General features: G+C 47.9%; 4 non-coding genes across 4 annotated transcripts; all 4 read right to left on the bottom strand.

Moving 5' to 3' along the window:
* Window positions 1-5,323: 5,323 nt before the first annotated feature.
* Window positions 5,324-5,396, bottom strand: TRNAS-ACU (transfer RNA serine (anticodon ACU)). Its single transcript has one exon. It is a non-coding gene; the product is annotated as a tRNA-Ser (tRNA).
* An 855-nt stretch (window positions 5,397-6,251) lies between these two features.
* TRNAR-ACG (transfer RNA arginine (anticodon ACG)) lies at window positions 6,252-6,324 on the bottom strand. The gene has a single exon. It is a non-coding gene; the product is annotated as a tRNA-Arg (tRNA).
* A 5,727-nt stretch (window positions 6,325-12,051) lies between these two features.
* On the bottom strand, window positions 12,052-12,124 carry TRNAR-ACG (transfer RNA arginine (anticodon ACG)). Its single transcript has one exon. It is a non-coding gene; the product is annotated as a tRNA-Arg (tRNA).
* Window positions 12,125-12,981: 857 nt separating this feature from the next.
* Window positions 12,982-13,054, bottom strand: TRNAR-ACG (transfer RNA arginine (anticodon ACG)). Its single transcript has one exon. It is a non-coding gene; the product is annotated as a tRNA-Arg (tRNA).
* Between the last annotated feature and the right edge of the window lie 2,254 nt (window positions 13,055-15,308).

The following is a 15,308-nucleotide window of genomic DNA, read 5'->3' as shown; positions in this document are numbered from 1 at the left end:
ACATTACACCTACAACAAGCAAGGATTATTGGCTTTGTCATTGGTTGTTAGCTGCATAAGATGAATAAGCCCCACTGGCTCGACCTCAGTTCTACAGTCTTTCAGATACAGTGGCCTGCCAGGAAGCATCCTGGTGGCCATGCGCCTGTGGTCACACAATGAAGGGAGCAGGCGCTGTAAGTATTGGTTGGGCACTTCCTTTGGTAATGACTAGGCCACTGACGCCAGAAGCGCCAGCACACATCCCACTGATATGTAAGCACGTGGGCTACTTTTCTATAGTGCAACTCTAGCTACAAAGCAATGTAGTGCTGCACAGGAGCAGAGGTTAATTTGTATTAAAAAAATGCAAATGCCAGTGGCCAACATTTTTCTTAGGAAGCACTCCACCCAGTTCCACCACCGGCATGGGATGTTAATTAATAAGCGCTTCCATATAGTCTGACTAAAGCTGTACTTTGATTATGGTTGACAACAGGGCACTTAATATATTCAACCACTTAAAACAATCTGCCCCTGTTCGAAATGCGTGCCTCGAGGGGGCAATGGTTTCCACCTTTGTCCAAGTAGTGACCCTTCCTTCTAGTCAGGATAAGGGAGTTACACTCTTAAAATAACCCCTGCTCACCCCCTTAGTAGCTTGGCACCAGCAGTCAGGCTTATCTTAGAGGCATTGTTTAAAGCATTTGCACATAACCAACAGTAACACAGTGAAAGCACTACAAAAGGACATCACACCAGTTTATAAAAATATCCAATATTTTTATATACTTAAGACAAGACCAAAAATGATAAAAATCGACAATAGAGTACTTAGAAATCTTCAATCATCAAGATAGAGTTGAAATATGGTTCCTAGAAGTCGATAGCTCGTGTCTGGGGTTATCACTGCGTTTTAGCATGCTAATGACCTGGCAGAAGTGTGAGGCCAGCCCTGGAGGGCTTATTCAAATTGCTAGGTCTTAATTTTCTTACCGGACAAAAGAAGAAAGGAGGAGTCTATGATGTGTCGAGGGATGTCATTCCAGGCTTTAGGAGCTAAGTTTGAGAAGGCCTGACCCTACCATGATTTGCTTTTGTGCATGCCTGGGACGTGTGCTAGTGAGAGTCTGGTAGAGCAGAGGTGTCTATAAGATTTTTGGAAATGAATGTGGGTGTGCTGGTAGGCAGGGCGTATGTTGTGGAGTGCTTTGTGTTTGTGAGTGAGGAGTAGTTTGAAGTCTACACACTTGTGTATTGGGAGCCACTAGAGCTCCCTAAGGCGAAATGTGATATGGGCTCAGCATGGGAGTTTGGGGAGAACACTTGCTGCTGCGTTGTGGATGGTCGGAATTCTGCTTGTGAGCTGGTTGGTTATTCCTGCGGATAGGATATTTACATAGTACAGCCTGCTGCTGAGGGCTTTGGTGATCGGTTTATTGGTGCTAACCAGTTGCCACTTGAAAATCTTCTACAGCATCCTCAGGGTGGGTGTTGAAGCAGGATGAGTCAACGGTGTCGTAGCCATGTCCAGTTTATTTACAATGATTCTGAGATTTCTTGCTTGTGAGCTGGGTCAGCGATCCATAGGCCACCAGGTGTAGTTCTATCAGGGCTTGAAACATCCACTTGCATTGTCAAGCAAGATTTATTCAGGACAGGCCTTTTTTTAGGGACTACTCGCCCTTTCTGGCCAGTCGAAAATCCTCTAATTTCAGAGAAGACAAACTGACTTGTGACCTCTGTCTCTGAAAGCAGAAAAAATGTGACAAGATAACAATATTTAAAGGCATCTTTATTGCTCACAAAGTGAACGAGAAATAAAAATGGCATTAAATCACATTATCTTATCACATTTGTTGGCTTTCAGAGAAACAGAGGTCAAAAGTCAGCTTATCTTATTACATTTATTTTTCTTTCTGTGACTTTAGTTAGAGGATTTTGTAAAGTGAACTGCATGACAATTGAACGTGCAAAGCATGTTAAATGAAAGGCTGTAAGATGTCAGGCTTTTTCTAACAACATTGATTCCTTGACCTCTGGTCAAAGGTAGCACTCCTCCCAGCAGCGCCGCTTGTCAGCTGGTTCACCCGAGCCTTGTGCCTCTCTCCCCTGGGTTCGAGGCTGCTCTGCTCCTTCCTGGTATTTGCCGCCTCTCCCCCCTATTGCTGCGTGACTGCTACCTGTATTGGTCTGTATTGTGCTTCATTCACTGTCCCTGTACTTTGCCTCTGTCCCTGTAATCACTTCCACTCCCCGCCGCTACGACCCCACCCCCCTACTGCCTCTTGCCTGCTCCCTGCCGCCCGCCTGTTTTGCTGCCGTTCCCCGCCACCTCCCGCCGCTGCGTCCCTGAGCCCCCCCCCGCACCCCATCGGACACCATGCTCCTGCCTCCCAGCTGCTCCTCCCTCCTTATCCCCCTCTTATGGAGGACGCTAAGGCAAGCCCGTCTGCGCCCATCCACGTCTGGACCTCGACCAGCGCCAGAACCTTTGGACCCGCGAACGCCACAACACCAGACTCCGCTACGACGCCAGCACCCTGTACGCACTCAACGCCGGCCGAAAGCACACGCGCTTCCAAGCCACCCCGAATCAGACTCAGGGACCTTTCTCCTGCCTCACCTGCAGCTTCACCTTCGACAGAACCACCAAACCACCAAGGACTGGACCCAACCACCTCCGCTGCATACTCCTCAACACCCGCTCCGCACGCAAACACGCCATCGAGCTCTGAGATCTGCTCGACTCCTCCGCCCCAGACGTGGCCTTCCTGACCGAGACCTGCTGGAATGACTCCTCGGCGCCCGACATCGCTATTGGCATCCCGGACGGCTACAAAATCACACGCAGGGATCGCGCCAACGGTATCCGAGGAGGAATAGCCATCGTCCACAAGTCCACCCTCAAGGTCGCCACCCACACAGACGACACCCTCAACACCACCGAACACCTGCACTTCCGGATCCACACCGACCCCAACACCACCCTCAAGGGAACACTCATCTACAGACCCCCCGGACCCCTAGCTCAATTCAGCGACTCCATCGCTGACCTCACCAGCACCCACGCACTCGCCTCCACCGACTACATCCTCCTCGGGGACCTGAATTTCCACCTCGAGAACAACAGTGATGCCAACTCCACCACCCTGATCACCAACCTCGCCAACCTTGGCCTCAGACAATTCGTCACCGCACCCACCCACGCCGCTGGCCACGCACTGGACCCCGCATAATGTTGAGAATGAACCCAGAGTTTCATGTGATACTGTGCGCACATTTTTGTGGATAGATCCTTTCCACATCACGATTAGATCCTTTTCAAACAGTGCCTTTATGGTAAAACCTAAGTCTGCTAACTCTGCCCATTCATTAAAAGAGGTCCTACTTTCAGCTTTGTTTTGCTATAGAACTTTATTTTGCTTTAGTAGTTTCTTTTAAGAACACAGTCGCTAAACTCTTCTAACAAAAAGCCTGCTTGTTAAACGTTAACTGAGTTTTCATTTTAACACAGGCCCTCAGTTTCACATCCATTTTCATAGCCCCATAAAATCTACCTGTTGACTGATTGCTTTACCATTTCAAGTAACATAAACTTTAGAGGGGTTTTCACCACCAGCCGTCAGTGCACTCTTTCACCAGGCACAAACACCACCAGCCGTCAGGGCACGCTTCCACCAAACACTCACAACCACACTCACAACCACACTCATACACACAAACACACACTCATAACCACACATTCATAACCACACACACACACTCACAACCACACTCACAACCACACACACAACCACGCACACAACCACACCGTCAGTACACACTTTCACAAGACACAGACACCATAAGTCGTCAGTGCATGCTTTCACCGGGCACAAACACCACCGGCCGTCAGGGCACGCTTTCACCGGGCACAAACACCACCAGCCGTCAGTGCACGCTTCCACCAGGCACACACCACCAGACGTCAGTGCACGCTTTCACCAGGCACACAACCACTACCAGCCATCAGTGCACGCTTTCACCAGGCACACACACACCACCAGCCGCCAATGCACGCTCTTACCAGGCACACACACACACCACCAGCCGTCAGTGCACGCTTTCACCAAGAACACACACACACCAACAGCCGTCAGTGCACGCTTTCACCAGGCACACACACCACCAGCCGTCAGTGCACACTTCCACCAGGCACACACACCACCAGTTGTCAGTGCATGCTTTCACCAGGCACACGCACCACCAGTCGTCAGTGCACGCTTTCACCAGGCACACGCACCACCAGCCATCAGTGCACACTTCCACCAGGCACACAAACCACCAGCCGGCAGTACACACTTCCACCAGGCACACACACCACCAGCCATCAGTGCACACATCAATTGTTAACGCATCCACAGTTAACTATTGTAGCAATCACAGTATGGCGCACTTTACTTTTAAACATTTTCATCTAAAGCGCAGCATGCCACCATTCCTACAAAAATAAATACACCTTTTTTGGCCTACAATTTATAGATTTTGTTGCAATTGGTGTTGCAATATTTAGCAATGCCAATAGCTCAAACTTAATTAATGCGAGACCTATCGCATTGCAAATGCTTGTTATGATTTTTTGAGCCCTGGCCTACGTTGAAACATCTTTAAAGAATACCAGCACGTTAGTTTTGTCCATGTTCAGCTTGAGACAGTTGGACTTCATCTAGGTGGCCACTACCGTCATGCATGTGGTGAACTTGTTCCTAGTGTTTGATGCTTGTCCAAGAGGGACAGTATCAGTTACGAATGTGAGGATATTTTTGTTGCAAGTCTGGACGATGTGGTCCACTGAACTCATGAATATTTTGAAAAGTGTTGGGCTGGGCAAGGAGCCCTGTGGTACTGCAAATGAGTTTCTCTGCTTCAAAGCCCACAGCTCAATTGTCACCTATGCCAACTGCAATTCTATGCAAAGGGTGGCACTCTAAAGGAATTTCTGTTTACATGTTTAAGCCACGCCCTAATTGTATTGGCCGCGCCCCTTTCAGGGACCCCACATTTTTTTCATCCCACTTTAAACTCTGCCTCGCTGTAACTAGGTAGCCCGATCGCAGGCAACTATTTCTGTATTGTGGTATCGATTTCTTTTAAAAGTAATGAGAGCCTGGGCACATTGGATTCTTTCCCGATTAAAACGCTGTTCTTTCTGTGGAAGCAAATTATGGTACCTCATGATTAATGATATATTTACAGGAAAACGTGTCATTAGTTTAATCTTCCATAAACGCCCACTAGGTATATGGCTATATTTTACTATTAACTGTGACTCCTTTTAAAGATGTGAAAAGGAGCCTTGAATCGAGCCAGCCAGGAGTCGAACCTGGAATCTTCTGCTCAGTAGGCAGACGCGTTATCCATTGCGCCACTGGCCCGCCGATGACCTTCTCAGAGAGGGGTGAGAATATGGAGCTGCTTATCCCAGGGTATCGGTAAAGAGTGATACTGAAAGCTTTGGAGTGTTAGCATGAGCATGTCATTCAAAGTCAAACGGGGAACTCTGCAGTAGCACAGGGTGAACTCCCAGAATGTAGGCGTCATGGGGAGAGTGAAGAGCTTTAACAACCTTCTGCCTGGAAGAGCAATCAGCGGGGAGACTGGGAGCATTGGGACAGAGAGAACTGGCGACGTGACTAGTTCTTTTCCGCTTCAGTGCAAGTGCACAGGGCGGTGTGGCGGGAAATACAAGTGTTTGCGCACAACATTATTCATCGCAACTGGAAAGAACGACTGTTCCGTAGACACAATACATGTGTTATTTCTTTTTCTAGAACCGTGGCCACGCACCAGTATCTCAGATGCTCCGTTATTTTGCCCGGTTTCAATGGAATAAGTCACTAGCAGCTGCATCCGTGACAGCCATTATGAAGGCCCGTGCCTTCGAGACCACGCTGGTAAAGGTGCTTTTTCAAAAATTCACTAGCATTTGTTGTTCCATGAAAATATTGGTCCCTTTGGCAAATCGACAGATATCTGTTTTACAGTTAAAAACAGACCTCTCGAAAACTCTGAATGGCCCACTTTTAAATAAAAAAATATTGGCGTTAAATTCCTATTATGTAATTTAATTCAAATGCCTAGCTGTTTGTGTACCGAAGTTTACAGATCCGTTTATTATAATATCACCCAGGACGGAACTTCATGGTCTAAGATGAGTGATGTGGTTTCTCTCACGTTTATAGATCATTGCAATGTTTATATTATTGTTTGAAAAAAGTGATATCCACTATCGAGCCAGCCAGGAGTCGAACCTGGAATCTTCTGCTCCGTAGGCAGACGCGTTATCCATTGCGCCACTGGCCCGCCGTGGGTCTAGTGATCAGAGAAAAGAAGATAACCACGTCACAAGACAGGTGATACAAGCTCGTGTGACACGGCTGTAGCGATGCACTCTGGAGCCAGCCTATAGGTCTGAGGAGCTTCAGAGCCCTGCTCTCTCTACTGCTTGCAGAGATGAATGCTGCCTTCGAGGGGGAAGGGCTTCTTGGCTTTGCCTCCTCTAACTGCAAAAATGCGGCTGGAGCATGACATCTTACAATTCCTTCTGTTATATATAACAATATATAACATTTTGCAGTACTACATTACAACTACGAACAAACTACTATACACCAACCCAGGGCTCTGTGCTTAGCATACTTTGCCGCCTGACTGGTATTTTGCTGCTTCTGTCATTGCATTTAGATATACAACAACTGACATTACACCTACAACAAGCAAGGATTATTGGCTTTGTCATTGGTTGTTAGCTGCATAAGATGAATAAGCCCCACTGGCTCGACCTCAGTTCTACAGTCTTTCAGATACAGTGGCCTGCCAGGAAGCATCCTGGTGGCCATGCGCCTGTGGTCACACAATGAAGGGAGCAGGCGCTGTAAGTATTGGTTGGGCACTTCCTTTGGTAATGACTAGGCCACTGACGCCAGAAGCGCCAGCACACATCCCACTGATATGTAAGCACGTGGGCTACTTTTCTATAGTGCAACTCTAGCTACAAAGCAATGTAGTGCTGCACAGGAGCAGAGGTTAATTTGTATTAAAAAAATGCAAATGCCAGTGGCCAACATTTTTCTTAGGAAGCACTCCACCCAGTTCCACCACCGGCATGGGATGTTAATTAATAAGCGCTTCCATATAGTCTGTCTAAAGCTGTACTTTGATTATGGTTGACAACAGGGCACTTAATATATTCAACCACTTAAAACAATCTGCCCCTGTTCGAAATGCGTGCCTCGAGGGGGCAATGGTTTCCACCTTTGTCCAAGTAGTGACCCTTCCTTCTCGTCAGGATAAGGGAGTTACACTCTTAAAATAACCCCTGCTCACCCCCTTAGTAGCTTGGCACCAGCAGTCAGGCTTATCTTAGAGGCATTGTTTAAAGCATTTGCACATAACCAACAGTAACACAGTGAAAGCACTACAAAAGGACATCACACCAGTTTATAAAAATATCCAATATTTTTATATACTTAAGACAAGACCAAAAATGATAAAAATCGACAATAGAGTACTTAGAAATCTTCAATCATCAAGATAGAGTTGAAATATGGTTCCTAGAAGTCGATAGCTTGTGTCTGGGGTTATCACTGCGTTTTAGCATGCTAATGACCTGGCAGAAGTGTGAGGCCAGCCCTGGAGGGCTTATTCAAATTGCTAGGTCTTAATTTTCTTACCGGACAAAAGAAGAAAGGAGGAGTCTTTGATGTGTCGAGGGATGTCATTCCAGGCTTTAGGAGCTAAGTTTGAGAAGGCCTGACCCTACCATGATTTGCTTTTGTGCATGCCTGGGACGTGTGCTAGTGAGAGTCTGGTAGAGCAGAGGTGTCTATAAGATTTTTGGAAATGAATGTGGGTGTGCTGGTAGGCAGGGCGTATGTTGTGGAGTGCTTTGTGTTTGTGAGTGAGGAGTAGTTTGAAGTCTACACACTTGTGTATTGGGAGCCACTAGAGCTCCCTAAGGCGAAATGTGATATGGGCTCAGCATGGGAGTTTGGGGAGAACACTTGCTGCTGCGTTGTGGATGGTCGGAATTCTCCTTGTGAGCTGGTTGGTTATTCCTGCGGATAGGATATTTACATAGTACAGCCTGCTGCTGAGGGCTTTGGTGATCGGTTTATTGGTGCTAACCAGTTGCCACTTGAAAATCTTCTACATCATCCTCAGGGTGGGTGTTGAAGCAGGATGAGTCAACTGTGTCGTAGCCATGTCCAGTTTATTTACAATGATTCTGAGATTTCTTGCTTGTGAGCTGGGTCAGCGATCCATAGGCCACCAGGTGTAGTTCTATCAGGGCTTGAAACATCCACTTGCATTGTCAAGCAAGATTTATTCAGGACAGGCCTTTTTTTAGGGACTACTCGCCCTTTCTGGCCAGTCGAAAATCCTCTAATTTCAGAGAAGACAAACTGACTTGTGACCTCTGTCTCTGAAAGCAGAAAAAATGTGACAAGATAACAATATTTAAAGGCATCTTTATTGCTCACAAAGTGAACGAGAAATAAAAATGGCATTAAATCACATTATCTTATCACATTTGTTGGCTTTCAGAGAAACAGAGGTCAAAAGTCAGCTTATCTTATTACATTTATTTTTCTTTCTGTGACTTTAGTTAGAGGATTTTGTAAAGTGAACTGCATGACAATTGAACGTGCAAAGCATGTTAAATGAAAGGCTGTAAGATGTCAGGCTTTTTCTAACAACATTGATTCCTTGACCTCTGGTCAAAGGTAGCACTCCTCCCAGCAGCGCCGCTTGTCAGCTGGTTCACCCGAGCCTTGTGCCTCTCTCCCCTGGGTTCGAGGCTGCTCTGCTCCTTCCTGGTATTTGCCGCCTCTCCCCCCTATTGCTGCGTGACTGCTACCTGTATTGGTCTGTATTGTGCTTCATTCACTGTCCCTGTACTTTGCCTCTGTCCCTGTAATCACTTCCACTCCCCGCCGCTACGACCCCACCCCCCTACTGCCTCTTGCCTGCTCCCTGCCGCCCGCCTGTTTTGCTGCCGTTCCCCGCCACCTCCCGCCGCTGCGTCCCTGAGCCCCCCCCCCGCACCCCATCGGACACCATGCTCCTGCCTCCCAGCTGCTCCTCCCTCCTTATCCCCCTCTTATGGAGGACGCTAAGGCAAGCCCGTCTGCGCCCATCCACGTCTGGACCTCGACCAGCGCCAGAACCTTTGGACCCGCGAACGCCACAACACCAGACTCCGCTACGACGCCAGCACCCTGTACGCACTCAACGCCGGCCAAAAGCACACGCGCTTCCAAGCCACCCCGAAACAGACTCAGGGACCTTTCTCCTGCCTCACCTGCAGCTTCACCTTCGACAGAACCACCAAACCACCAAGGACTGGACCCAACCACCTACGCTGCATACTCCTCAACACCCGCTCCGCACGCAAACACGCCATCGAGCTCTGAGATCTGCTCGACTCCTCCGCCCCAGACGTGGCCTTCCTGACCGAGACCTGCTGGAATGACTCCTCGGCGCCCGACATCGCTATTGGCATCCCGGACGGCTACAAAATCACACGCAGGGATCGCGCCAACGGTATCCGAGGAGGAATAGCCATCGTCCACAAGTCCACCCTCAAGGTCGCCACCCACACAGACGACACCCTCAACACCACCGAACACCTGCACTTCCGGATCCACACCGACCCCAACACCACCCTCAAGGGAACACTCATCTACAGACCCCCCGGACCCCTAGCTCAATTCAGTGACTCCATCGCTTACCTCACCAGCACCCACGCACTCGCCTCCACCGACTACATCCTCCTCGGGGACCTGAATTTCCACCTCGAGAACAACAGTGATGCCAACTCCACCACCCTGATCACCAACCTCGCCAACCTTGGCCTCAGACAATTCGTCACCGCACCCACCCACGCCGCTGGCCACGCACTGGACCCCGCATAATGTTGAGAATGAACCCAGAGTTTCATGTGATACTGTGCGCACATTTTTGTGGATAGATCCTTTCCACATCACGATTAGATCCTTTTCAAACAGTGCCTTTATGGTAAAACCTAAGTCTGCTAACTCTGCCCATTCATTAAAAGAGGTCCTACTTTCAGCTTTGTTTTGCTATAGAACTTTATTTTGCTTTAGTAGTTTCTTTTAAGAACACAGTCGCTAAACTATTAACCATACTCTTCTAACAAAAAGCCTGCTTGTTAAACGTTAACTGAGTTTTCATTTTAACACAGGCCCTCAGTTTCACATCCATTTTCATAGCCCCATAAAATCTACCTGTTGACTGATTGCTTTACCATTTCAAGTAACATAAACTTTAGAGGGGTTTTCACCACCAGCCGTCAGTGCACTCTTTCACCAGGCACAAACACCACCAGCCGTCAGGGCACGCTTCCACCAAACACTCACAACCACACTCACAACCACACTCATACACACAAACACACACTCATAACCACACATTCATAACCACACACACACACTCACAACCACACTCACAACCACACACACAACCACGCACACAACCACACCGTCAGTACACACTTTCACAAGACACAGACACCATAAGTCGTCAGTGCATGCTTTCACCGGGCACAAACACCACCGGCCGTCAGGGCACGCTTTCACCGGGCACAAACACCACCAGCCGTCAGTGCACGCTTCCACCAGGCACACACCACCAGACGTCAGTGCACGCTTTCACCAGGCACACAACCACTACCAGCCATCAGTGCACGCTTTCACCAGGCACACACACACCACCAGCCGCCAATGCACGCTCTTACCAGGCACACACACACACCACCAGCCGTCAGTGCACGCTTTCACCAAGAACACACACACACCAACAGCCGTCAGTGCACGCTTTCACCAGGCACACACACCACCAGCCGTCAGTGCACACTTCCACCAGGCACACCCACCACCAGTTGTCAGTGCATGCTTTCACCAGGCACACGCACCACCAGTCGTCAGTGCACGCTTTCACCAGGCACACGCACCACCAGCCGTCAGTGCACACTTCCACCAGGCACACAAACCACCAGCCGGCAGTACACACTTCCACCAGGCACACACACCACCAGCCATCAGTGCACACATCAATTGTTAGCGCATCCACAGTTAACTATTGTAGCAATCACAGTATGGCGCACTTTACTTTTAAACATTTTCATCTAAAGCGCAGCATGCCACCATTCCTACAAAAATAAATACACCTTTTTTGGCCTACAATTTATAGATTTTGTTGCAATTGGTGTTGCAATATTTAGCAATGCCAATAGCTCAAACTTAATTAATGTGAGACCTATCGCGTTGCAAATGCTTGTTATGATTTTTTGAGCCCTGGCCTACGTTGAAACATCTTTAAAGAATACCAGCACTTTAGTTTTGTCCATGTTCAGCTTGAGACAGTTGGACTTCATCTAGGTGGCCACTACCGTCATGCATGTGGTGAACTTGTTCCTAGTGTTTGATGCTTGTCCAAGAGGGACAGTATCAGTTACGAATGTGAGGATATTTTTGTTGCAAGTCTGGACGATGTGGTCCACTGAACTCATGAATATTTTGAAAAGTGTTGGGCTGGGCAAGGAGCCCTGTGGTACTGCAAATGAGTTTCTCTGCTTCAAAGCCCACAGCTCAATTGTCACCTATGCCAACTGCAATTCTATGCAAAGGGTGGCACTCTAAAGGAATTTCTGTTTACATGTTTAAGCCACGCCCTAATTGTATTGGCCGCGCCCCTTTCAGGGACCCCACATTTTTTTCATCCCACTTTAAACTCTGCCTCGCTGTAACTAGGTAGCCCGATCGCAGGCAACTATTTCTGTATTGTGGTATCGATTTCTTTTAAAAGTAATGAGAGCCTGGGCACATTGGATTCTTTCCCGATTAAAACGCTGTTCTTTCTGTGGAAGCAAATTATGGTACCTCATGATTAATGATATATTTACATGAAAACGTGTCATTAGTTTAATCTTCCATAAACGCCCAGTATACGGCTATATTTGACTATTAACTGTGACTTCTTTTAAAGATGTGAAAAGGAGCCTTGAATCGAGGCAGCCAGGAGTCGAACCTGGAATCTTCTGCTCCGTAGGCAGACGCGTTATCCATTGCGCCACTGGCCCGCCGATGACCTTCTCAGAGAGAGGTGAGAATATGGAGCTGCTTATCCCAGGGTATCGGTAGAGAGTGATACTGAAAGCTTTGGAGTGTTAGCATGAGCATGTCATTCAAAGTCAAACGGGGAACTCTGCAGTAGCACAGGGTGAACTCCCAGAATGTAGGCGTCATGGGGAGAGTGAAGAGCTTTAACAACCTTCTGCCTGGAAGAGCAATCAGCGGGGAGACTGGGAGCATTGGGACAGAGAGAACTGGCGACGTGACTAGTTCTTTTCCGCTTCAGTGCAAGTGCACAGGGCGGTGTGGCGGGAAATACAAGTTTTTGCGCACAACATTATTCATCGCAACTGGAAAGAACGACTGTTCCGTAGACACAATACATGTGTAATTTCTTTTTCTAGAACCGTGGCCACGCACCAGTATCTCAGATGCTCCGTTATTTTGCCCGGTTTCAATGGAATAAGTCACTAGCAGCTGCATCCGTGACAGCCATTATGAAGGCCCGTGCCTTCGAGACCACGCTGGTAAAGGTGCTTTTTCAAAAATTCACTAGCATTTGTTGTTCCATGAAAATATTGGTCCCTTTGGCAAATCGACAGATATCTGTTTTACAGTTAAAAACAGACCTCTCGAAAACTCTGAATGGCCCACTTTTAAATAAAAAAAGATATTGGCGTTAAATTCCTATTATGTAATTTAATTCAAATGCCTAGCTGTTTGTGTACCGAAGTTTACAGATCCGTTTATTATAATATCACCCAGGACGGAACGTCATGGTCTAAGAGGAGTGATGTGGTTTCTCTCACGTTTATAGATCATTGCAATGTTTATATTATTGTTTGAAAAAAGTGACATCCACTATCGAGCCAGCCAGGAGTCGAACCTGGAATCTTCTGCTCCGTAGGCAGACGCGTTATCCATTGCGCCACTGGCCCGCCGTGGCTCTAGTGATCAGAGAAATATGAGAACCACGTCACAAGAAAGGTGATAGAAGCTCGTGTGACACGGCTGTAGCGATGCACTCTGGAGCCAGCCTATAGGTCTGAGGAGCTTCAGAGCCCTGCTCTCTCTACTGCTTGCAGAGATGAATGCTGCCTTCGAGGGGGAAGGGCTTCTTGGCTTTGCCTCCTCTAACTGCAAAAATGCGGCTGGACCATGACATCTTACAATTCCTTCTGTTATATATAACAATATATAACATTTTGCAGTACTACATTACAACTACGAACAAACTACTATACACCAACCCAGGGCTCTGTGCTTAGCATACTTTGCCGCCTGACTGGTATTTTGCTGCTTCTGTCATTGCATTTAGATATACAACAACTGACATTACACCTACAACAAGCAAGGATTATTGGCTTTGTCATTGGTTGTTAGCTGCATAAGATGAATAAGCCCCACTGGCTCGACCTCAGTTCTACAGTCTTTCAGATACAGTGGCCTGCCAGGAAGCATCCTGGTGGCCATGCGCCTGTGGTCACACAATGAAGGGAGCAGGCGCTGTAAGTATTGGTTGGGCACTTCCTTTGGTAATGACTAGGCCACTGACGCCAGAAGCGCCAGCACACATCCCACTGATATGTAAGCACGTGGGCTACTTTTCTATAGTGCAACTCTAGCTAAAAAGCAATGTAGTGCTGCACAGGAGCAGAGGGTAATTTGTATTAAAAAAATGCAAATGCCAGTGGCCAACATTTTTCTTAGGAAGCACTCCACCCAGTTCCACCATGGGATGTTAATTAATAAGCGCTTCCATATAGTCTGTGTTGGAATTAGGTAGCCTGGCCTAGGGCAAGACTAACATAACAGAGGCACAGTGTAAAGGTTGCAGACCACCCAAAAGTAACTCCACGCAATAACACTCAAAAGGAAAACTCTACACCAAAATTATGTGAAAATACGTGCTGTTTTATAAAAATAATATACTCTTTGGTTTCAAATTATACAGTGTGACACATCTTAGTTCTTCTCAGAAATAACAATTATACCTTTGATGTGGAGAAGTAAATACACTCTTCTTGCTGTGGAAAAATTACAGTTCAAAACATTTAGCTGTCATAAGTTCAGAAGTGCTCGCTGTTTGGAATTGAAATTATCTCATTAGGGTTACACTAAACAGTGTCACTTTGCATTAGTAATCAATAACATCGCTTTAACCTGCCAAATCACTGGCTTTACCTCTATCACAGTATTAAGAACTCTCTCCCCTTTATCTCCACCTTAATACAGCGTTAGAATACACCTTCAGAGTGGAATGCAGGAATTTTACCAATTTACTATCTTTACACAACAACTGCCATGAAGTTCTGGAGGGAGTTTCCCCTTTAGCAAGTAATGTCAGTGCTCTTCTGACAGTAATTTATGTTCCTCTCTGTTTTCTAGCGTAATGGCTACTCTTAGACCTGTTCCAATGAGGTTGGGAATAGGAAACTACCTTCCCCCTTCACCTATTCTGACACAGCTTAAGCTAAAGACGTCAGAGTATAGGGGCATCACGCTAGACGCTGGGATTTGGGATTTAATACATTATCAAAGAGGACTCAGCTCTGTTCCTCCTCACCCCCACGGCTCCTTACTGTTTCTTTACGTCTTTTGTCCTGCCCCAGTCCACAGGGGTCGGGGCTAACAGCCAGTTCCGCCGCAGAGAAACACCAGCCAACCTCTTCACCTCAGCGCCGGAGTGGGGGAGGAGCACTGACAGCGGCCCTTCGCCCTTCCTCTCACCGTCTGAGGCGGACGCTGGTCAAGCTGACAGCAGATCGGCTGTGGCGCTAGATTTCCGCTCCTCGGGGAATGCAGGACGCTCCTCCGCCCCAGCCCTGACCAGACCGGGTCCGCTGAAGACAACCGGAGACGCGTTGCTCCTGGGGAATTCCTCGCGTCTCTCGGATGCTGGGCTCTACTGCGCAGATGCGGGGAAACCAGTGGCACAGACTACACCGCCCCCTTCCGCCGGGAGGTACACGCTTCTGCTCCTGCGCAGGGGATCAGCGTCTCCTCATCAATTCCGCCGCGCGGCTTGAACAGCAAGCTGCGCCACTCTTCCGCGGACTGCTCTCCTTCACGCCCCCTCGCGCCCTCCAGACAGAGACGCCTCGGCCTCACAAGCTGTAAAACCACACCGGGCACTGCTCTTCTAATCCGGGTAGGCTAGAACTTCGGCAGGAAGGCGGGGAGCTAGTCAAT

This window comes from Lissotriton helveticus, chromosome 5_1, assembly GCF_964261635.1.
Source record: "Lissotriton helveticus chromosome 5_1, aLisHel1.1, whole genome shotgun sequence".
NCBI classification, from domain to species: Eukaryota; Metazoa; Chordata; class Amphibia; order Caudata; family Salamandridae; genus Lissotriton; species Lissotriton helveticus.
The sequence above is the reverse complement of the archived record's forward strand: the minus strand, read 5'-3'. Positions and strand labels throughout refer to the sequence as shown.